Source organism: Balaenoptera borealis (assembly GCF_965194805.1).
Source record: "Balaenoptera borealis genome assembly, chromosome: 11".
NCBI classification, from domain to species: domain Eukaryota; kingdom Metazoa; phylum Chordata; class Mammalia; order Artiodactyla; family Balaenopteridae; genus Balaenoptera; species Balaenoptera borealis.
Window position 1 is genome coordinate 108,900,617 of NC_138868.1, and position 24,891 is coordinate 108,925,507.

The window sequence follows — 24,891 nt, forward strand, 5'->3', positions numbered from 1 at the left end:
AACAATTAATAATGGCTGAATGATTTGATAAATGAATGAAACCTCTGAAGATTTCAGTTAATGCCACCAAATATTAAAGTTGAAAGAGGGGTTGAATACTCAGGAGTGAGAAAGAGGCAAGATCCAGAGCTTGGAAGGGAAGGAGGCATGCTTGATTTTTGTGAAGAGTCCTTCCTGCCTATGGCCAGCAGCTACAAAATCTCATTTGGTACTTTCTATAGAGACACTGACTCCAGGCAGAGTATTGTTGAATTATGGAGGTCAGGGACTGGAGGTAGGATTCTGCAGTCTTTTCTTGGCTGTTTAGCTGTCTGTGCACAGAATGACCTTGGAGAATCATAGCCTCTTTGTGCTGCTCTGTCCCTATAGAGATGAGAGAGCAGAAGAGAAGAGCCTTCTTCCCCCTTCCCACGTAAGTGTTTGTTTTTAGCCTCATGAATTTGCCAGAGTGCTTAGATACCAAGGTGACAGACATCGGAGAAAATGTGACAGCAAAATAACTTGTTAGGAAGACATATAGAAATGAAGTGCATTCCTAAAGGGGGTTGGAGCATGGGGTCTGGAATCATTTAGTGAAAAGTTTGGAGATCTTTTTTTGAATTTAGTAAGTAGGCAGTTCAGTCCTGATTCAGACAGGAGCTTGGCTAGCGTTAAGGAAATGAGGTAGTTCTAATGAGCCGTGATTTGCGTCACCCCATAGGGGTCTTAGGTCGGGCATGAATGGCAGGAGCTGAAGCCAGACAGAATTAGAACTCAATGTGCCACTTGTCTCCACTAACACGTTTGGCCTGCTGTGATGATTGCTATTCCGACACTGAGAAGCTGCCTCTGAAGGTCCCACATATTCCAAGGTCCCACAAATCATTACTCTTTTTTCCAGCTCAAGCCTTCTATGGCTCCATGTTTGTTATAGTAGGAAGTAATACTGTGGACAAGCAGGGAGACATAGCCTTTTGTTTACCTGTTTTTTTGCTTCTTTGTTACCTGTATGTAGGGGGCGGGTGGGGACTGTCAGGTAGAGATAGTAATGAGGATGGGAAAGGGCTGGGGGAAGAGGCTGGGAAGAGTAATACCCGTCTTTATTTTGCTGGCACCTTCATTTGCAGCCACATCACAAGAGAGAAGTACTGAGAGCCATCGGAGTTGCCATAACAACTAATAAACTGTAATTAGTCAAAGGAGGGGGTAGAGTCAAGAGTACAAAAAAACAAAAACAAGAAAGGAAGAAAGAAAGAGAGAGAAAGAGAGAGGAAGGAAGGAAGGAAGACATCTAAGAAAGGGAAGTAAGCTTTCAGTGTACAATGATGTGGATATAAAAGTGTGTTTTAGAATGTAGTGGTGAAGAACATAGGATAATGAATTAAAATATGGGAGGGGAGATGAAGAAAATGACAACCATTTATGTAAGGGTATATGTTTAAAAAAAATTGAAAAATGAGAGAAAATTCTAAAAGAGAGTTGATTTGAGATAGCAAACCAGAAGGATATCACACACACACACACACACACACACCCTCCAGGAGAGGAGTTTGAACCATCATGCAAGGCCAAAATGACTTAGGTGATTTTTGTGTCACAGTTGCCAAGAGTGCCTTTCCTGATTGAACTGATGCATTGCATGTGGGGTTGCCTTGTGTCCCCACGGGTCAGTGCCTTTTCATTACTTCCTATCCACCTCACAGACCACAGTCTATTCCACATCTACTGCCCTTCCAGCTTCCTGGAGAACGGTGCCAGCGAGAAGTGACAGAGGCGTGATAACTGGATGGGAGGCAGCGGGCATGCCCGACAGCTTCCTTCAAAGCCTGGGCTGATAAGTGTCAAGAGATAAGTGGATTTATTCATTCAGTAGATACTTTTTGAGTCTCAAATCCCAACTATAAGTTGGGTGTGCAGTGCTGGAGAGGGGGACAACTATGGTTTGTGACCACAGGGAAGTTGAAGTTGTGTTTGTGTCTATAATCGAGAGTGGAATTTAGGGAGTTGGGCAGGGAAGGGACCGCAGTGTGTCTGAAGTCTGTTCACAAGCTCTGCTGGGAATCAGAGGAGCCACACGGTAGTGGCTGCCCGAGAGCAGGAGGAGGGAAGGGAAGCTGAGGAGGGAGAGTCGTGAGCCTGTTCCCCGGTAGGAAAAGGATCAAAGTGTCTGCCATTCAGAAGATTAACCTTCCCAGCAATCAAAGACCTCCGCTTCTTCCACCTTGGATGAGTAACACATGGATTCCTTTTGCTGCTGATCTGAGCTCACCTTATCCCTCATGAGCAGGGAGGATCATGGTTCCCTCAGTGGACTTGACAACCGTGTCTTACAGAAGAATGAGGCTGATGAAGTGTGGCTGTTCCTGTTTTCAGTTAGAAACATTAGCAAACTCAACTACAAAAGGCCGCGGCGCAGAACAAAAAACTTGTAACGTGCAAAGTACAATAGAAATCTCCTGGCTGCAAACGGAAGTGTCTTTGGCTGCCAAGACAGAGGGGCCTTGCAGAAGATAGAGCATGAAAGGGATTCTGCACAAAACCGAAGTCAGAACACAATGGTATATATTTCAGGCCCATGAAAGGATGTGTGGCAGCAATACTAAAGAGACATGATTTTCCTACAGAATGAGGGCAGGGGGAGAGCAGAAACCCAATCAGCCAATACAACTAACTGTGCAGAGAAACAGATTGGGTCCTGTAAAGGGAGAGAGGAAAAAAGGCTTATTTTTTATGAATTAATCTCTAGTTGGTTTTCATAAGTTGTTCAGAAACCAGCAAGCATATGAATAATACATACTGTACACAGCCCCCGAAACACAGAGCTATATCCAGTGGAGATTGTGAAAATGAAGGCGTTTGGAGAAATATAATTGAGTAAAGGGAACAGAGAGAAGGCATCTGAAGGTGCAGTTGTGAGCAGCAGCGGGGAACAGATACCCTGGGGAGGGGGGAATGTCTGTTTCTTACTTCCCCAATTAGGTTGCAGATTCTTGGAGAGCTGGGAGAACCTTTTCATCTCTTACAAATGTGTGTTTCCCCAGGTTGTATAACACAATACTTTGCACATAGCAGATGCTCAAAATATTAAGAGATAAATTAATTCATTGTTGATGTGGTGATGAATTTGGCTGATTACAAGGCTGGTAATCATTGTATCATTGGTATGGAAACAGAAAGAAGAAATTTATATTCTTGGGACCAACATTAATACAGGTGAGGCACTCTTTAGTTGCCTACATGGATAAATAAACCCAGGGATGGTGTGCCTCAGTGATGTTTTATATGGTGGTACAATTTATTGATTGGCCAATCAATTCCAGAGTGGCATACTTACTTTATCTAAAGCCTGCAATAGTGAGCTGAAGTTTGAGGTCTTGATCGGTGCTTCTACAGAACAATAGTCCCACAAGAAGCTCTGTGGAAAAAGGATTCCATGGCCAATTAGGTTTAGGAAGTGCTGCTTTCTATATTCCCCTCATTATCATTTAAAAGGCTCAGAGAAATTCTACAGTAAATTGCCCTGTTGAACCTTGTTTAATCCAATGCTTTCCAAACTAAGTTGACCATGGAAGGTTTTCTTTTTCTTTATTTCCTTCACTTAAAAAAAAATACCCATTAGCATCTTTCAGAACTAGTTTTCCATGAAGTGAACTTTGAGGAATTCTGGTTTGGGTGAGCATTAAGAAACAGGGCATTTACCAAGTGTCTTCCCTGTTCTGTGAATGGAGGTGAGGCTGGAAAGGGTAACCTACACAGGGATCCTTCTCCTAGGGGGCTTGGGATGTAGTAGGGGAGACAAACCATCAACCATACACACCATGCCCATATAGTTCTTTGACGGGAACCATAGGCTGTGCTCCTTGTAAAGCCGACCGTGGATGTCATCTCATCATCCAGCAGGATCTTCTTACTCCTTCCCTGAGCCCCCAACATTCCATCCACTGTGCCTCCTTTACCTGGGTCATGGGCTCCATCCCCAACCCAAGCATCCTGGACCCCCAACCAAAGCCACTATGATGTGTGCTGCAGCGACCAGCTGCTATAAGGCATTGCCACTCAGCAGCGTCAGAACAGCTGTTGCAGTTACTCATGGACTTTTCTGATTGGCCCTCACCACTGCTGCTCAGAAGAGTGGTACCAAGCACCCTTCACTCTTCAGAGGATGTGAGGGGCTGCTCCAGGTGACTCTGGCTGCTGAAGCTCTCTGTAAACAGGTCATATGGACCCTATTGTGCAGCTGTTTCCATAGCAGCACCTCACAGGGCATGAGACCCACACTTCTGAGTCTCTACCAGCAACCTAACAGAAGTTAGACAGACCTGCTCTCATTGTCCTAATGTCACCGAGTTCCTCTCCAGCCCCAGTGACAGAGGGCTGAGCCCAGGGACCCCCTGGAGGACCCCTGTGATGATGAATTTTCAGCCAGTGATGTTATCTGATCCCCATCTTGCACCTTTCCACAGTCCTCGGCCATGTAGTCTTGAGGGCCGCTCAGTCCTTCCTCCCGTGTGAAACAAGGCTGACCTTTCCATGGAGATGGCAGCTTCTGCTCCTCCCCTCGGAGGTGCCTGGTGAGGAGAGGGGGCTGCTTCTTCTACTACAGTTAGCTATTTGCATTTCTGGCCCAATCCTTCATCATCTGCCACCTCTGCACCCATACACACCTGCTCTGTCTTATCCTTTTGGTCCCATCATAAGACTGTAGCTGAGTTTCAAGGCTAGTCCTAGATTTACCAGCTTTGCCACTAACTAGGGGACTCTGGGCAAGTTAACCATCTCAAGCCTCCAGTTCTTCATCTGGAAAGTGAGGATGACATCGCTTGCTGTAGATTATCTCATAATTTAACGAACTCCTGCGGTGCAGAGACCCCAGTGTATGGCAGGCACTTAACTGTGACTAGTGTCCTCACTTCCGATGCTCCTCCCAGTCGGTGCTGTCCGGTAGAGCGTTCTGTGAGGATGGACATGTTTTACACCTGTGCTGTCTGGCGTGGAAGCTGTGGGCTGCATGGGTAGCCCTTGAAATGGTGCCAGCGCAACTGAGGAAATGAAATTTTAATTTTACTTAGTTTTATTGATTTAAATAGCCACAGAAGGCTAGCAGCTACCATACTGAACGACAGAGCTCTCTATAAATTAACTAACCAGCAGTTTTTAATATCCAGGGTGTCCAGAAGATGAACCAGAATTCAGTCTGGGGGATCAGAGGCCAAAGCTTTTGGCTATACACCCGCACTACATTTCCCCGAGGGATTCGATACCATTATGAACACAGAGAGCGTCTAGAAATATGGCCAAGATAGGGGCAGCTGCCATGGCTCTCTGCCCTGAGGCCTGGGGGGGAATTCACACGCCCGTTTTCCTGGACATGCTTCTCTGAGAAGGAGGCTGGGTCTTGGTGGGATTTCAAATATGCCTGAGTCTGAAGAAGATGTTATACATAGTGGAGAGGCTTTGAAAATCTTGCCACAGAAATGTAGGAGGCCCATCAGATTCCATTCTACTCGATTCCATACAATTATATCCATCACTGGTCTAGAGATGAAATAATGATATTTGCCAAAGAGATTTTAGAACCTTGCCAGTTAACTCACTGCACCATCTAACCTAATGTGAAGTCACTTCTCCCTTAGACCCAAGCGAAACGTATAAATGTCAAGGTCTTGGAAACCTTAAAACCATCAGATATAGAGGGTTAGATAATTTGGTGGTGGGGAATGTAAATTTGGTGAAGAATTAGAATAACATGCAATATTTATTTTTGTAGTACAATTTACATATCTAAAATCATTTTGCTAAGAAGAAACATAAAATGTATTATGTATAACTTGATTTGCTCATAAAATTATCATTTAGGTAAAATTAGAGATGTGAAGAACTGGAAAAACAAAATGGAAAAAGTAGGAGAGAACAGATTTTTTTACTGATTCATTTTCTTTGTATATTTATTTAACAAAAAGCATCCTCGGTGGGGGGGTGGAAAGTTCCTTCTGATATATTCCTTTCTTTCCCTTCCTTCCTCCCTCCCTCCCTCCCTCCCTCCCTTCCTTCCTTCCTTTTTTTTCCCTCTTGGGTCTTCACATCTTCATCTAAAACACTCCTTTTTCAGTTTCAGCCTATTTTCTTGTTACAGGTGCAGCAGTGGAAAAGAGTTACCCATTGTCTCCCTTAAACCATCCTCCCAAGTCACAGTTACTTAGAGACATCTCAGGTGTCTCCCCGTTACAGTTGGGCATCCCTGTTTTTTCCCATCCTTCCCCTCCTCCCACCCTTCTGCTCTCAAGCCCGGGGCCCCAAGGGGAGCAGGTGTTGCCCACCTGTCTGTTTCCGTGTGGCTTCCGTGTGGATCCATGGATCTCTCCCATCTGGTCCGTGGGTAGGCTGGTGCTGGCTGGTAGAGGAGGGAGACTGAGAACCCTAATCACAGCAACTCCTATCTCTGAACTGTTCATCATGGGCCAGGTTCTCTCCTAAGCACACTGCATTCATTACTCCCTTCAATCCTCCCCCAACTCTGAAAGTACAAAGCTGTGGTGATTCCATTTCAGAGATGGAGAAAGCACGGCTTAAGGAAGGTTAAGTAGCTTGCTTGAGGTCATGCAGCTGGTAAGCTAGTGAGCCAACCTGTAGCCTGGATTCAAACCCAGTTTGTGTGACTCCCACCTATGGCCTATTACCCACTACCCAGCAGTGCCTTAAAACAAGAATCCTATTTACAGAGGCCTTGATGGTTAAAAAAATTTCTACACACACTAGCTTATGTGATTTTCACTGCAACAACTTTCCTGGGGGAGATACAGGGGAAACTAGAATCCCCATTGTAGAGATATGCAGATAGGGTCAGAGAGGTTAGATGCCCTGCCCAAGATCACACAGTAAATGGTGCTGGCATTCAAACAGCATGTTTCCTACCGGAATTTCCCTTCTCTCTGCACAACAGTTGGCCTGAACAGAGGGACATGTCTTTGGAACTAATGTACGCACATACGCAGACTTTTCAGACCTGATGCCAATGAATCAAGAGTTGGGTAGAGGGGTTCGAAGGCTGGCATAGCCCAGGGGGTTTCTACCACTGTCCTGATACTGAGTTTACAACAAGGATTGAGAGACAACAGGAGGGAATGCTTCTGGCCTTTCTTGCTGTTTTTGTTTATTTGTTTCTTCTTTCAAAATTCTCTTTATGAGGCTGCCATAAAAACACTCATTAGGCAGTGTTGATTTTCATTAATGTTGATTCTCCAAGAGCTTAATCAATCTTCTGTGACCAATGACCTCCTTCCCATGGGAGAAGAAAGCTGTTTAACAAATTAGCTTTACAGATTGTAGGTAAGGCATACAGATGTGATGTAGCCTGTGTTGCCAAAACAGGACGTGGATTAGTGGTTTAATTTGCACAAAACCAATAGGGTTCACGTGTGTCCTTGCTGTTCCCAAAATGCATCACTAGAAAGCAGCCCTCCCCCTCTCCCCTCCCCGCTCCAGCCCTTCTTGCTCTCCTTCCTGGAGCTCACTTTTGCCTTCTGTGAAATCTCTGCTTTGAATGCACCCGGAGGCAACAGCACATGTGTGGTCAGTGGGAAGGATACGCAAACCCCAGATGCACAGAGGAAAGGAGACAGAGGGAAATCGCATGGTTGCCTGCGTCGACTTGGAGCCTGGCGACTTCACTAGGGACCGTGATTGTTCAAGGTCGACAGGTAGAACCTTCCCTCTCGAAAGGAACCCCCATCTGGGAGTCCCTCGGCTGAACTTCCACTGGTACAGAGACTAGTGTTGTGGGTTAACTAGGTATCGTGTCCTTTCCAGGTGGCCTTTGCAAAGGCAGGTGTCTCCTGGATGGGTGGCCCCGACCGTCACTGGGAGAAGCCCTGGAGCCTTGGATAGAAGGGGTCATGGGCCTTGGGGCAAAGGCGGGGCAAAGACACCCTTTGCCCACACTGCAGCTCTACTCGTGCTGGGTCTGGCGGTGCCGACCTCCATCGAGTCTCCAGTTCCTGCCGTCGGTGCTGGTCCGGCTGCTGCTCGTCTGGACGGGAAGCCCCTCCGAGGGCCCCAGAGGAGCTGGGGTCGGAGCAGCACAGACACCAGCCTGTGCTTATGCTTCCAGGGCCCCCACAGCTGCCCCCTTGTTTTATCTTCCTGGGATTCCTGTCGGGGGGTGAGGAGGGCCAGGGTTACTGTACTCCTGTGATGGAGAAGGCATGGCCCAGAGACGAGGCTCCACCCCACAGACCAGGATCTTCCAGGACCTTCTCGCTGTTTTTTTTAATTTTTTTTTTGGCATGTGGGATCTTAGTTACCCGACCAGGGATCGAACCCGCGCCCCCTGCATTGGAAGCACAGAGTCTTAACTACTGGACCGCAAGGGAAGTCCCTTTTTTTTTTTTTAAAATCAGGACCGTCTCTTCTGAGGGGAGAAGGGAAGTGGGGCAGCTCTTCCTCTTTTGAGTCCAGCTGGTGGGGCGAGAAGTTCCCTTGGTTCCACTGGCAGGTGTCCCTGCCCACCTTCCGGTTTCCCTGTCCGCCCCCGTGGGCTCCGGTGCTGAGCTGGCCGCGCCCCTGGTGCAGGAGAGTGAGAACTCGCTGTGCTTCGTTTACAGGTCTCTCAGAACAGGACAGACGCGCATCCGGGCTGTCACCTGAGGCCTGCAGGTGCAGTGGGGCCGGGACAGGCTGGGGCGCTAGGGCTGCTCGCAGCCCCCGTCCCGCCTTCTCCTGGCCCGGCCGTGTGCCCGGATGGCCCGGCTTATGCGACAGGGAGCCGCCTGCCTCACCCCGCCTGCCGCCCGTCCCCGCAGGCTGTAGTGCAGTCGCATGTCCGCAATCAGGCCGCCGCTGTCAGCTCCGCAGCCACGTGCCATAGTGAGTCAGGCCCAGCCTGGCCGAGGAGGCTGCAGGACAGGCTACAGGGTCGGGGAGGGGAGACTTGCCCTGGGTCCCCAGGGGACTAGCGCTGGCGGTGCAGGAAGGAGTTAGTAAGGCCGCAGACTTTCCTTCTGCCTGCATCCCTTTCGCTCTTCTTTAAATTGGTCAAATGTATGTTGAATACCCACTGCACGCCGCAGCCCTGTAACAGGCCCCGGGGAGGGCCAGGCAGAGACGAGGGAACAAGACTAACGCCCTGCCCTCAGGGACCCTTCCTGTTCGCAAGTGGAGTGCCCTTTGCCTGCGGGTTTTTTTTTTTTAAACATCTTTATTGGAATATAATTGTCTTACAATGGTGTGTTAGTTTCTGCTGAAAAACAAAGTGAATCAGCTATACGTATACATATATCCCCATATCCCCTCCCTCTTGTGTCTCCCTCCCATCCTTCATTGCAGCTCTATTTACAATAGCCAGGACATGGAAGCAACCTAAATGTCCATCGCCTGCGGTTTTTATGGAGATGTGATTATTTTCTGACTTCTGTAAGAGTGTCCTGAAACAGTGGCCCTTTGGGGCTGAGCCCCCATTGTTTACTCTAGGCGAGCCAGCTGTTTAGTTAGCACCCAGCGCTCTGCCCTTTGCTTAGTTGGTCCTCAGTCAACCGTTGATAAATGATACATAAATGGACCTTTTGGACACATCTTTTTCCTCCTCTTGGGACGAGGGTCTCTATCGATCAGTTGCTATAATTTCTTGAGCTCCTACTGTGCGTGAGACAGTCTGCTGAATGAATTAGATGCAGCAGTTCTAACCTTCACGACAGTGCTGCAAGGCATGTGTTTTTATCTCAGTTTATGGATGAGAAAAGGGAAATGCAAAGAAGTGAACGAATCGGTCCAGGATTACGTAACCAGGGAAGTGCAGTCCAGGATGCAAAACCACGTTTTCAGTCTTCAGAGCCCTGGTCTTTCCCCTGCTCTTTATGACCAGGTGGAACAATCCGGCCATTAGGCCAGAGTTTCTACCCATTGGTTGTTACATGGGAAAAGTCAAACAGAAAAGGTCAAGTCGCAGCCCGAGTGCCCGCTGGCCCGTGACACCTCCGTGTTTCGGGGCGCTTCTGAGGAAGAGTCAGGGCTCCTCGGCCTGGCCAGGCCTCCTATATTCCTCTGTGGCCCTGGGTAGGACTTCCGCCAAGGCCTCACGTTACCTTCTAGGGGATCACGGGTGCAAGACAGTGTAGAAACAGACGCTCAAGCTCTCTCCTTGAAACTGGGCACAGTCTTCAATGGAAACTCAGATTCTGACGTTTCCTGGTGATCTTGGAACTGTTCCCCAAGAGCAATGACTTTCAGCCACAGCCGTCCCTTGGGCTGGAAGCGAGGCAGTGACCTCAAGGTGAAAGTCTCCGTATCCCATTACCAATCCAATTACCCAGCACTCACAGGTTAGATGGGAACTGCCAGACCGGAACCCAACAATGGATCATTTAGTTCTGTGTCTTGTCTCTGACAGTAGTCAGGCCCTAGAGTTTCACTCAGACACTTCTTATTGTCAGTCTGCAGGCGCACCAGCTTGCTCTCCTTTAAATGAAGGAATGGAGCTGGTCTTGGAGATGGTGGGCAGCACAGAAACCCACTGTATGACTGTAGCTCCCACCCAGTCCCAGCCCTGATACCCATAATCGTTAAGTCGTTGAACAAATGTTTATTGAGCAGCTACTGTATGCTGGGCCGTGCTAGGCACTGGACACACAATGGTGGACAAAGTCTCTGCTCTCACGGGCTTGCATTGGGTTGGGAGAATCCAGGCAATAATGATTAAACAGATGGACATATGACAATTGTTAGAAGTACTACGGAAAAAACACAGCATGATAAAGAGGATGCATAGTGGTGGGGAGTTGGTTCTCTGGCTCGCAGGTGGCCAGGGAAGGCGTCTCTGATAAGGTGACATTTCAAAGGCTTGAAGGCATTGTAAGGGCATGAAAAGGCTGTCTGAAGGAGATAGCTGTCTTTGGCCTTGTGTATTGGGGGTTGGGGAAGGTCTTTAGGCTAGAAGCAAAAAACTAAGCGCAATAGAAATATATCTGGGTGCTTGAGGAATAGGAGAATAGCAAGGTGGCCGGTGTAGCCGGAAGGAAGGAGTGAAGAGAGCAGAGATGCTTTCAGGGAGGTTGTATGGCCCAGATCACAGAGGCTTCAGGGACCACGATGTGGACTTTGGCTTTCATTCCGCGTGACATGGGAAGCCATTCGTAGGGTTTGAGTAGTAAAGATCACATCGCACCTAAGCATTCATTAAACATATCTGCAGGTAAATATTTGTTGAATGAATACATGAAATCCTTGTTGGGTGATTGAAAGAGCAAATATCACTGAATCACACAAGTAACTACACAGAGACGAAGAGTTCCTAGAATAACATCCTGTGTCCATATTTGCTCAGAAGAGAGGGATGTCTTCCCACTGAAAAAGCAATTAGCTGTCAGGCTACTTTGCTTTTTGTCCTCCAAACGGAGGGTGGATCTTGATGCTAGGAGCAGAAAACTAAAAGGACACAGGGCAAGCGATAGAAAGCGTGCAATCCCGTATTCTTTGGGGGAAGGTAGTGATTCTCCTGCCTGGACAGGCGAGGACAGCGCCCCTCTGAATGAGGCCGTTTTTCTGGAGACGCAGAGTAGGCATTTCTCACGGGGCTTGGTTTGAGGCAAGGTCCCTGCCCGGGTACCTCTCTGCCTTCTGTTTCAGGGCCTGGAATTCCACATCACAGGTCCATCCTCTTCTTGAGCTTTGGAAACAACTTTACTCTTTAGGAGTCTTCTCTCCAACAGGATGGGGGTAAACCCCTTATACTGTCTCCTCTCTTAGTACCAAGTCTCCTGTTCAAACGCCACCTTTTTGAAGATGCCTTTTTTACTCCTCTCCCCGACTCCCTTTCTTGCAGGACTCATAGCTTCTCTCTTCCCTCGCTCACGGTTTGGCCGATGCCCTGGGTGCCATCTGCACTTGTTTCCCTTTCAGACCCGGCTTCCTTGATCCCGGGAACATTGACCTTCATCTCCGCCCTCCGCATCCAGCACGGTGTCTGCACACAGTGCTCGTGGCATCTTGCATTCTTTTCCTTCTTTCCTTTTCATCTTTCCTCCCTTCCTTCCCCCCTGTTTTCTTGCTTTTGTTTTTAATGAAGCAGGATGACAGTCGTTAAGAGAGCACGCGTGCAGTTCGACAAGTCTTTGGGCACATCCCGCGTGTGCCGGATTTCTACTGAGTCATGAGCCAACCAGGTCATTGGATTTTTTTTTTTTAAAGCTTTTGCTTTTATCATCAAGGCAGCACGAGATCACTAGAAAAAATTAGAAAATATAGGTAAGCCTTCTTACCTATAAAAACCAGCTCTATGCTACCACCCCAAGAAAATACCTGTTAATATTTGCATGGGTATCCTCCTGAAATCGTCTTCTAAAACGCAGGCCTTTGAGAGGCCCCACTTGCTGGGTTACGTGCAAAAACCAGGGAAGGGGTGGAGGTGGGGTTAAGGGCCCCGTGCTGGGTAGGGACTGAGGTGGTGAGATGGCGTCGGAGAGGCTGCTGACTGCCTGTCTCTGATGCCACCCTCGGCATTTCTTGCCCATGTCAGACCGAAGAGCCCAGGCTGACCATCGGTCCTGCGGGCTCGAGCTGTCAGAGCCACCAGCAGCGTGACGTTCTAACGTCAAACAGTCTGGCGCTTCGGAGCTTGAGCATCTCCTCCTTTCCCAGACTCTCCGGGGCCTTCTTTCCCTTCCTGGGAGGTCCCAGGCTTCCTGCTACGCACCTGACAGCCCTCAGTCCTGGAATCCACAGGTATCTGCCTTTACTGAGGACTTCACAGCCTTGACTCAATTACCCACCTGCACGTTACTACTTAATGGACTGAACCTACGAAAAGCAAACCCGTGCTGATCGATAGAGAAATAATTTTGCAAATTGTGGGCATACATCTTTAGAGATCTGTGTGCACTGCCATTTGTTAAAATGCTGAAAAGGTAAATCAATTTTCTTTATTAAAACACAACTGCTTCATCTATTGCTAGTTTAGGCAGAGGCCAGGGAGGCAGGGTGTGGGGAGGGAAGGGGAGGAGTCTTTGAACTGCTTTCTTGCCCTTCATTCAGGGGTCATTTGTTAGTCTAAAGGGGTCAAGTGTTGGGGAGGAGAGGAGAGCTTTCAGGTTGGCAAATGCTTTAACGTTAGAAGAAAAAGCAGTCCCGGGCTAGTGTGATGTGTAGGAAAGATCCGCTTGAAACTGTAGAAAAGGGGTGCAAAGGATAAAAAAAAAAACAAGACATCTCTTATCCTCATAATTCCAGAGTGTATCAGCCAGGATAAGTTAGATTAAAGCCATGGTAACAAACTCAAAACCTCAGTGGCTTGAGATAGCCAAGTTTTATTTCTTGTTTACAAAGCCTCTGTAGAGGCATTGTTTGCCATTGGGGGCCAGGCTGATGGAAGAGCCATCGACTCACACTTGGTGGCTCACCTTGACCGAGATAAAGAGAGGAGCAATGGATCACACACGGTGGGGAGTCAGTCCCTGCTGCTCTCACGTCGTTGGCCGGGAAATGGGGAGCGGAAGTGGCGTCCTGTCACGTGTCCTGATGGAGGAGAGGCAGAGCTCTTGGGGGCAGTTCTGGTGACCGCCACACACGACAACCTGGGACCTCTCCTTTAGGGCATCTCAATGAGTTGGTCAGCAACAGAGAAAGGAAGCTCAGAAGGTAGGGGGATGGTACAGAGTGTGGCTGTGAGATAACGTCTGTGGAAGCATCTTCTCTTGGGCCTGGCACAGGTGACCTTGTTTTTTCTGCATTTTAACGTGCCCAGCACTGGGCTAAGTTGTCCAAATACACTATCTCATTCAGTCCTCACGACAGCTCTCTCGTTATCATCATTTTGCAGACTTGGAAGCTCTTTTCCTTCCACAAGAAAGATCATCATGGCTTTTGATCCATCGTGGATCATCAGGTCCCTCCCAGCTCCCATCACCCATCACATCATGAAAAGGTTAAAGGACCAGACACTGCTGGTGGCCTTGGGAGAGTCACTTGCCTTTTCTGGGCCTTGGTTTCCTTATGAGCTAAAAACTGAGACAGATCGGCCCAAACCAGACTCTAAGATCCTCTCCCAGTCTCTTGTTCCATGGGATTTTAATGGCTTACATAATTTTAGTGGTTTTGCACCTGGGTTAAGTGGACAGTGAAGAACTGTGGTTTCTGGTATCAGTGTGAACAGAATGTTCCCTTTAAATCACACCTGAGGAAACTACAACCCAAAGAAGCCATTTTTTTTTTAAATTTATTTTATTGAAGTATAGTTGATTTACAATTTGTGTTAATTTCTGCGGTACACCAAAGTGATTCAGTTATACATACATATACATTATTTTTCATATTCTTTTCCATTATGGTTTATCACAGGATATTGAATATTGTTCCCTGTGCTATACAGTAGGACCTTGTTGTTTATCCATTGTATATATAATAGTTTGCATCTGCTAATCCCAAGCTCCCAATCAAACACTCCCCCGCCCCCCTCCCCCTTGGCAACCACAAGTCTGATCTCTATGTCTGTGAGTCTATTTCTGTTTTGTAGATAAGTTCATTTGTGTCATATTTTATATTCCACATATAAGTGATATCATATGGTATTTGTCTTTCTCTTTCTGACTTACTTCACTTAGTATGATCATCTCTAGGTCTATCCATGTAGCTGCAAATGGCATTATTTCATCCTTTTCTTATGGCTGAGTAGCATTCCATTGTAAATATGTACCACATCTTCTTTATCCATTCCTCTGTTGATGGACATTTAGGTTGCTTCCATGTCTTGACTATTGTGAATACTGCCGCTATGAACATTGTGGTGCATGTATCTTTTCAAATTATAGTTTCCTCTGGATATATGCCCAGGAGTGGAATTGCTGGATCATACAGCAACTCTATTTTTAATTTTTTGAGGAAACTCCATACTGTTCTCCATAATGGCTGTACCAATTTACATTCCCGCCAACAGTGTAGGAGGGTTCCCTTTCAAAGAAGCCAAGTTTTGAGTCCACAATGTCATAATAACATTGTTCAGCCAAAGGCTTTCCAATGTTAACAAACTATTATTAATGTTGAATTTCAAGAGGCATTTTGTGTCTCCCGTGCAAGAAAATGTGCTCAGGAATCATCTGAGGAGGGAGGCTTCAGGAGCAGAGTGTCAGGATGTGTCTTATGCAGCCTCACTGCCAGGGGCCATATGTGGACGTTTACACTCCCCATCCCATGACGGATCTTAGAACCACCCAGAAGTAGGGCCCTGACGACCAGTCTGCTTCTAACCGCTTTGCTTAAAACAGACACTGACTCAAAAATCAAGTCCCTTGGCCAGACCTGGGGAGGCTGGGGTCGTAGGCAGTGTCATCTCTGGATTGGGTATGACAGAGGGACGGAGCCAAGAGTGTAGTGGACTGAGGGGCACCAAGCAGTCTGATGCACTGTGGTGGGACAGGGCCAGGGAACGTGTGCAACTCCCCCATGACGAAGCCCCAGCCCTCCTGGGGGGTGCCTGAGACAAGTGGGGACACAGGCTCCCCATTCTGGATACTCAGTCTGTATAGAAACTGTTCTCAGCCCTTTGCGAGCTTATTTCCTTTAGTCCTCTTACCATCAACACTTTGCAGAGGAGAAAACTGAGGAACAGAGCATTTAAGGAACTTGTCTAAACACGCACAGGCCTGAGTGATGGAGCCAGACTCTGCAGCAAGGCTGTGACTTCATACTCTCAATGGTTCTCTGCAATCTCAGGGGGCTGGGTCATTTAAAAGTCACAGGAGATCTAGACACCAGATAGAAGCCACCAGGAAGGGACTGCCCAACCCCCAGGCTCCAGGAGCCCTGTGGCAGCTATGTCTCCAGCTTCTATGATTGTGGGGCTCACTCCCTGAGGTCCTGGCAGGCAGGAACTGTCTCCATCGTTTCTATTTCCTAGCACTTCACAGCATCTGTACACAGTAGGTGCTCATTAACTATTCGCTCAAAGAATAAACATGGTTAGACTGGGCTGTATATTTTATAAAAGAATTGAAAAATCTGGGGATAGGTCATTGGGTAATTTAAAGATGGTTAGTGGAAACCCAAATATTTGAAGGGTTGGGAAGAAAACGTAGTCTGATTTTTTTTTTTTAACCCAGAGAAAAGAAGGCTGGGAGGTATAAGGATGGTTCGTCCCCTGAGAGGTTTTTATACAGTGTTTTGGACCATTTATCAAAGTTTTTTGAGCACTCACTATGCGTTGGGTGCTGTCCTTTGCCCTGGGACGGCAGTGGCCACGAGACAAAGACCTGCCCTGCCTGGAACTTGGTCCCTAGCACTCTTGCCCTGTACAGGGGTGGATGGAGGCTTCACAGACCCGGGATTTTCCTGCCTTCACCCTAGAAGGTAATGAATAGTGGAAGACTCACAGGTCCTCAAGATTTTTCAAGAGAGAAGAATTCTTGCTGTAGGAACTTTGTTCAGACAGAAAAGAAATCATCTCATGTCTGCATCAGAGGGAAATAGCTGATGGAGTCAAGTTAGCTATTTTTAAATTCTGTACTAATTTTTCAGCAATTTTCATGGAATCTCAGGGTTCTGTGGGGCTGCAGGAGCCAGGTGGAGGGGAAGGTGGGAGGAGGGGAGGGGGAGCTTAGCAAGGGTTCAAGGTTTCCTGCTGCTCTCTGATTGGAATGGTTGTTTGGTTCTGTGTATTCAGGGGTCACAGGTGAGACCTGCACATCTGACTCTGTTGCTTATTGCCTGTGTGTCCTTGGACAATTTCTTTAAACTCTCTGTTCCTCAGTTTTCTCTTGTAAAAAATAAAAGGATCCTGCTCCTTCAAACAGATAAACACAAATGGCTCCAAAAGTCCCTGTTTAGGATTTGGCCTGGTTTGTCCTGCCCTCACAAGCACTTGTGGGAACTGTGAGGGGAAGGAAGCGCCCTTGCCCCCCAGGTGCAGGGAGGCTGTAATGAGAAATCAGCTGCTGCATTGACTTCTGAAAAAAAAAAACACTCCCTTATGCCGATGTGCAGAGAACAGCCTCTAGCTGAGCTGAGGGGGGGATGTCGGACTCCCTGGGCAAAGACCTAGAAGCACAAGACACACAGGCTTAGAGGAGGGGGGCAGTCGGGGTTTCCTTGCAGACAGTGGATGGAGCAAAGGGGAAGTGAGTAGGGGAGACACCGTCCACACAGACGGCTGCTCAGGGATGGATGAGGGAGCTCACAGATACGGGCCCATCGGCCTCTTTAGTCTCTGTGTCCTGGGCTGATTATTAGACAGAGAAAGGAGATGGAAACCCTAGGCTCCGAGGCCGAGAAGCTGGGCTCAGATCCTCGTTACACTACTTAATGGCCATGAGGTCGGGGGCATCTTAAAACTTCCCTGTTTATAAACTGGGAAGGCCACGTGGGTCTTAGCTGATAGGATCGGTAACGTGTCCATCACAGGCTCAGCACATTTTAGTTGAAATCATTTCGAAGCCCAACAAACAAACCTGTTGTAGAGAAAGTCACTGTGGGAGGGACGAGTTCCTGCCTTCGGGACTGTCCTTTCTTGGGGGACAACAAAGGACAGATGTGCAAACCCGGCACGTAGAGAAGGTCGTGCAGGTGTGTGGGGGAGGCGGGCAGAAGACATCCTGGAAGAGCTGGCGTGGATGAGGGAACTTTCTTGGATGCGCAGAAGAGGCATATGTGAGTGATTCAGGTGAGGCAGAAAGGAGAGGCCCGAGTTCGTGGAGTCCAGCGCCTGGTACAGGCCTCACCGTTCACTGTCTGTCCACCTGTCAGCCACGGCAGGAGGGTGGCTGGATCTAGAGGATGGGGCCGAGTTCTGCAGGGACTTTCTGGAAATGGAGAAATGGTGGAGGGTTCTGGGGGAGCTGGTGGTTCCGGCTGACAAGGTGATGGAGTTGTGACTAAAAAAATAGAGAGGAAGACGGAAACCCACCATCAATCCACTTTCTCAGGCAGTGGAGACAGATAAACTCTCTTCCTCGATGTCAGACATTACTTTTCCCCCCTTCACCTTTTCAGGTTCATTGAAGGTGACACCAAGTTGCCATTTTTCTTCCCGCCTGGCCCCCTTGACCCTTGACTTGACTGACTTGACTGACCCTTGACTTGACCCCTGGACTTCCTGACTTTTCCCACAGGGGCTTCCTCCAGCTCATTTTTGCATCCATGTTCAGGGATGTGGGGTGTTATGGTGAAGAACAGCTTGTGCTGGTTAGAATCTGAAGATAGCAAAGCGGGGAGGTCTCTCCAGGGCCCTGCTCAGCCCTTAAGCCTGATGCACTCACCCCAAAATGCCATCCCGATGTCCACACAAATCACTAGTCTGTCTTTCTTATCCCCTCCCTTGTACTTTCCTTCTTTTCATTTTCTCTGTAAGTACTGATAATTCAACTTCTACTGTAGCAAAGAGTTTACATTTTTAATATTTCCTTTATGTGTCATGTGAATGTGAGTTATGATCTGCATTGTAGTGATGAGGAACCTAGGATTCAGAGCATTTAGTGAGGATTGGAGTCAGGCTGCAAGTAACACCAAACCTCAAATAATAGCCGTTATACAAAAAACATTTAAAATGAAGTTTGAAAGTAGGCAGCCCAGGGGTGGCATTGTTAGGGATCCAGCCTTCTCCATTCCTGGGTGTGGCCCTTTTCCAAATGGGTCCATGATGGCAGCTAGAAACAGCGCCAGCCATTGTGTATATATTCCAGACAGCTGAAGGGAGAAATAGGCCAAGAAAGGACAAAATCTCACACACCTGCCCCTTTGGTCTCATTAGCTAGAACTTGGTCACCTGGCCACACTTAGCTTCAAGGGGACTAGACAATGTTGTCTTTATTCCAAGTGGCCACGTATAAACTAAAAGCAGGAGTTTTATTATTTAGTGATGAAGTAGAGAACAGATATTGTGGGGTGGGTGACTATCAGGGTCATGCACATGTGATGCCCATGTGTCTTGCCCAGGGTCCTAGACCAGCAAGGGAAAGAACTTAAACCTAGGTCTTTGATTTAAGGTCCAGTGCTCTTTTCAGTACATGGGGGTAGCCCGAGGGGGACCCAGCAGGCACTGGCAGGACCCTAACCAAAAGATGAGCTACACTTTCTGCTCTGAAGTGTTGTCCAGTCGTTGAGATATCTAACTTATGAAATATACAATAAATGTTAAACAGTATGTATCAAGAGAATATGCATTTACATACTGTGACTGCAACAAGAGATCAAAAGAAAGGACCATTTCCCTGTGGGCTGGAGCTGCCAACGATGGTTCCAGGTCTGAGCTTTGGAGGCCTACTTTGAGGACTGGCTTGTTTTGTATGTAGAGGGAATGGGGGCTCTTTGATGGGGAGCTTGTTGGGGAGGTGGCTTTCTTATCTTTGGAGGACAGGATGCTCCTGATAGAAGAATTGCCGCTCAACTGATGTCTGAGCTAAAATAGAAAATAAAATAAAATAAGCCTATCCTTCCGCACACATATACTCTGAAAACTCTTTACTGCAATAACAATATCGACCCACACCTCCCCGCTATAGTAATAGTAATGGCTGACGTTTACTGAGGGCTTATGTGTTCTGAGCCCTCAGTGCTCACTTGTTCTTCTCACAGTCTTCAGGAGTAGGAATTATTTTGCTTTTATTTTATAGTCAAGTAACTGAAGCACAGAGTGTTTTAGTAACTGGCCCAAGTGAGAGCTAATGTTCAGATTTAGGCACTGATTCCAGCATCTTCGTTCCGCACGTGAGGCTGCACAACTTTTCCTGCAGCAGCCCTGTGTTTGGGAGCAGAAGCCTTTAAAGCTGCAGACTGAGCAACGTCCTCGCTGTAAGAGAGGGCGTTCCAGGGAACACAGGGTCACGTTTACGGGGCTGAGGGCAAAGCCCGTGTCCCGAGAGCCTGATGGTGGGAGCGCCTTTGCTGCTGGGTTGTTTTTTATTGTTATGGGTGAAATTATTGTGCCCAGGCCTTTTGGACATGATAAGTCTTCCAGTTCTAAAAACTGAAATGAGAAGGGTGAGGCCCAGAGATTTGGGTAAGTCTTTGGGTCTCCTTGGCCTTAGTGCCCGCCCCCGGGTGCTGTCTGCAGTTTCCGGTTCAGTTCTACGAAGCTCTGTGGCACTGTGCAGCATTCATGCCCGTCCTCATCCTGTCTTCCCGGTTATGAAGCTAAAACATGGACCGAGGCCCAGCTCAGGGTGGCGGCAACAGCTCCCCCTGCACGGTTCCAGGTATCACTTCCTATGTCTTCGCTCAGTAATGCTTGAGGCCTGCAGCTCCCAGTGAAGCCTACACACCCACCTTCACGAGCCCCGTGCAGACAGTCTGCACCCACTCACCAAGCATTTGTTAAGCTCCTACTATGTTCCACACGTTGCATTGTGCCTGGAGACACAAAGGTGAATAAGATACTGGCCTCGGCTCCGTCAGAGTAGAGATTTTTTTTTTTTAATTAATTAATTAATTAATTAATTTTTGGGTGTGTTGGGTCTTCGTTTCTGTGCGAGGGCTTTCTCCAGTTGCGGTGAGCGGGGGCCACTCTTCATCGCGGTGCACGGGCCTCTCACTATCGCGGCCTCTCTTGTTGCGGAGCACAGACTCCAGATGCGCAGGCTCAGCAGTTGTGGCTCACGGGCCTAGTTGCTCCGCGGCATGTGGGATCTTCCCAGACCAGGGCTCGAACCCGTGTCCCCTGCATTGGCAGGCAGATTCTCAACCACTGCGCCACCAGGGAAGCCCCAGAGTAGAGATTCTTAACCTGAGTCCCAAGAATGGTTTTTGGGGGATCGGTAGACACCCTAAAACTGTGTGCAACATTTTGTGTATCTGCTAAGATGCTCACATTCTTCCCTAGGGAGACATTTCATAGTTTTCATCAAATTCTATAAGTTTGTAATCCAGAAAAGAGTGTGAATCATTGACCAGATGGTCAAGACAGACTTCTCAACAAATATTCAGAACACAGTATCATAGCTCTATGTAGAGACATGAGTGAATTGCCATAGAATTTGGGGGCAGAACAACTCACACTTTCACCTGGGGATCGAGGTGGATCAGGCTCCCTCAGCAGGTGCTGTCATCTGGGGCTCGGGGAATAAGTGGGCCCTGGGTTCGTGGGGAGGCACGGGGAGGGCCCTACATGGTGTGAACTCAGGGGCCCAGTAGATCCGAACTGTCCTGTACGAAGAGAATGCACATCTGGATTTCGATGTTGGGTTTACAGGCTGGGAGGGCTTGTGAAGTGGGGATGGAGGAGGAATGTTGATTTTTGAAAGTCAATGCCTTGGATTTTCCGTTTGGGTAGGGAGGGTGGCGGTTGGGAGCAGGCAGAGGAGAGAGTCCCTGATATGTCCCTGATCTGAGTAGCAGGAATCTGACCTCTGCAGACAGGCGGCCTGAATCTCGGAGAAGGTCAACTTCCCATCTCAGCTTCCCGTTCCTGCAAACCGGGCTTGATTTTTGATAAATAAATCATGCCATCTTCCCTTCACATCCTGCCCTAAATAAAAACATTCACGTTACCACCACTTCACAACCAGCCACTGTGGGCCCCTGACAATCAATTACCCACCGGAGATGAAATTATTGTTTAATGGCTCCTGGAATGGGCTCCCACTCTGACATTCATCACAATCAATAATGCATCAGCAGGGACAAAAGAAATTACCTGCCTCCCGCTAAGTGAAAGAGTCCATTTCTACGCGGCACAGCCCCTTCACGCCTCTCGGGCAGCCCAGCATAGGTGGGTTTGCACATCACAGAGCGGCTCCCTTGGGGAGGTGGGCAAGTACGTTCCAGGGTGGGAGTATGTCCATCGCTACCCACTCGGGCTGGGCACAGTCGGTCAGGGCTTGTGGGTGGGCCAGAGATGGGATGGCGAGCGAGTGGTGATGGCTGATCAGATTCAGAGTGAACCAGTCGCCTCTCTCCCTTCCCATCCTTTTTCAATGGACATTGCGTCTCCATGATTTTCTATAGAGATGGACAGGAAATAATTTCCTTATAGATATTTTGTAGGCCACTGGGTTTGGCTTCTGGTGAACCCTGGACCTGCCGCTTCCTGCAGGATGACCATAGATGAATTTTTCACCTCTTAGATCTGAGTTATTTTACCCATATAATATACTTAATAACATTGACTGTACACACTTGTTGTGAGGATTAAATGGAAGATCATATATAATGTGCCCAACAGGCAATCCTTTCCCTTCCCATTCGTATTTGGGAAAATATTCTGTAGATGGTGTGATTCACCCTGGTATTGCCAATGGGTGAAGCTAATTTATAAACAAGGACAGATTAAGAGAGAAATCATATTTAGATTTCAAGTCCCCAAATCTTAGAGAACTTCCATGTTATTTCATCAGCAAATAGACTGGAGACACCAGTTCTATCATTAGATCAGCTCAGAGTCATTGTAACCAAACCAGAGCCCAAGATACAAAGATTTCCCTCTTTCCTTCCCTCCCTCCCTCATTGATCCACCCATTTACTTGTTCACCTATTTTTATTGGGTGCCAACTGTGGACCAGGTGTTATATTAGGCCCTGGGGATACACAGATACAGATTCACTGCGTTTCCCTCTGAACCCTCTCGCAAAGAACTTGCAGTAGAGTGTAGATAAAGAGTCCCAAGTAGTTAACCATAGAGTGTACAGTGGGTACCAAGTCTCCTTGGGTAGGCATGGAAGGCTTCCATGAGGAGGCAATGCCTGAGCTCACTCTCACCAGCGAGGCAGGCGTTTGCTGTTGCACAGGTAGGGGGGACCCGAGGGAGAGGGCATGTGTCTTACTGCTACTTGGTCATGATTTCCCCCATCAGTTCCTTACTGTTTTTCCCAGTCTCAAGATTTCGTGCTGTGCTCACGGGTAAATTAATCCAAGGCGAGCCGAGGGATTTGTCTGACATCATTGAGAGGTTAGAGATAGAACCAGAACTGGGATTCCCTTGTCCTGATTCTCAGCCCAGGCTCTTTAACCTTTGCTGTGCCTATGAAGAGCCTTGTATGGAAGGAGCAGGTTCATTCAACACTCATCAGCCTTCATCAAGGTCCGCAGCCTGCTGAGCCATGGTGAGGAAGGAGGTGACGTAAAGATGGAAATGATCTCAAAGTGAGACATGCAGATAACTAATAGCAGTGCCATTTAGCAGGTGTTGAGAAGGGGTAAAGCGAGGTACCAGGTATGCACAGAGGAAGAACAGTGCACTTTGCTGGTGAGGAAAAGGTGTCCTAGACAAGCTGGCATTTAAGGAGTTTGTGACCACCTAGAGGGGTGGGATAGGGAGTGTGGGAGGGAGACGCAAGAGGGAGGAGATATGGGGATGTATGTATATGTATAGCTGATTCACTTTGTTATACAGCAGAAACTAACACACCATTGTAAAGCAATTAGACTCCAATAAAGGTGTTAAAAAAAAAAAGAACAACTATCTTTGCTGGACTGCACATAGCTCGGCTCGCCGTTGCCTTGAAGTAGCCAGGAATTCTAAGGTCCCGTGATGCAGCGTTGCTCCCGTTTGTTAGCCACCTGCCCACCTTCTTGACGTGTGGGCTTCCTGACTGATTAAAACTGGAATCTGCTCCTTCAGCTGCACACTGAGTGCTTCTCTGTCTGTGTTTCCTTCTGAGCCCGAGTCCGGATGCTTGGCAATAGTGAAGCAACAAGGCGTGCGTGAGACCGGCACTGTCTGTGGAGGAGTGTTTTATTATGATTACAACATGCGATTCCTTACAACAGCAACCCATATTGGTCATTACGTGCTGAGAGCCATCAACTCTGTGCTCTGAAGGGTGCAACTTTATTGTCAAGAACGCTTGATTGCTTGCCTCTGCTTTTATAACCTTGGCTTGCACCTTAGGCTCCATCCTAAAGATTAGTGGAGAACCCAAGAATGAGATCTTGGCAAATCCAAAAACTTGGATGAACTTCCCCCTGCAGACTCCTGTTCCCTGCAGAGATGGGCATCCGGATGACTTACCTAAGCGGCTGCAGACACCTGGGCTGGCGAGTGAGGACTGTGAACCCTGGGGCTGCCGAATGGAGAAGTCAGTGCCTGGAGAGGCAGCTGCATGCCCAAGCAGAGACTCCTGCTGTTCATCGTATTTGATGTTTCCCTGACTTCGTTTTGAATTTATTTTCCCATTGGCTAAACATCCTGAAATTCTACCACTGGACACCCATTGCTCTGGGTTCATGAGACCTCACTCTTATTATTCACTTTCTTTTCTCCTCTTTCTCTGTCCCACACTCCTTCTCTCCCTCCCTCCCTTGCTCTTTCTTAACACAAATGTAGGGGATTATTTTAGTCCTAGTCTTACAAAACTGAAATCACTTAAGTACATTTCTCTGCAACTTGTTTTTCTCTGAACCATATATCACAGAAATCCCCCCAGGTCAATCAATACAGATTGAACAAGACCACATTCTTTTTATTAGTTGAAGAATATTTTATGGTGTGAGTGTTCTTGGAGTGTTTAACCTTTTCCTGTATTGAGTGAGTTTCCACTTGTAGTCACTACAGACTCTGGTGCAGTAACCATCCTGTACGCATACTCTTTGACACTCTACTTTTGTTTCTAGGGGTAGGAGCTCTTACGTGTGATTTAGGGGGCAAAGTAGGTGTATATTTTGAATTTTAATAGATCTTGCCAGGTCATTGTAGCCATTCATGTTCTCGCCAGCAGTGTTTGAGAGGGCCTTACCTCCAGGATTCTTACCAGGTGAAAATCTCTTTTAAAATGCACATTCTTCTGGAAAAGTGTCTAACCAGCAGTCGAAAATAACAATGTCTACAATGTGTATAATTTTTTTTGCAGTTTACAAAGTGCTTTTATCACATGTATTATCTCATTCACCCCTACAAAAGTCCTTCTGGATGGTTTTTGTATAGAAGCAGAAACTTAGGCTCAGAATGCAGAGCGATTTGCCCAAGACCAGGGTCAGAGAGACATCAAATCCAGAACCGATGATCGATGA

At 47.6% G+C, this 24,891-nt stretch overlaps 2 long non-coding RNA genes across 3 annotated transcripts in view; one reads left to right on the forward strand and one right to left on the reverse strand.

The window, feature by feature from the left end:
* Window positions 1–24,891, forward strand: part of LOC309606252 — a 371,740-nt gene that overhangs the window by 132,141 nt on the left and 214,708 nt on the right. The gene's annotated exons all lie outside the window — the stretch shown is intronic.
* LOC309606266 lies at window positions 12,149–23,176 on the reverse strand. Its single transcript, XR_014231746.1, has 3 exons — window positions 20,642–23,176; window positions 18,031–20,329; window positions 12,149–17,992 (listed from the first exon to the last, which is right to left on the reverse strand). It is a non-coding gene; the product is annotated as an uncharacterized lncRNA (long non-coding RNA).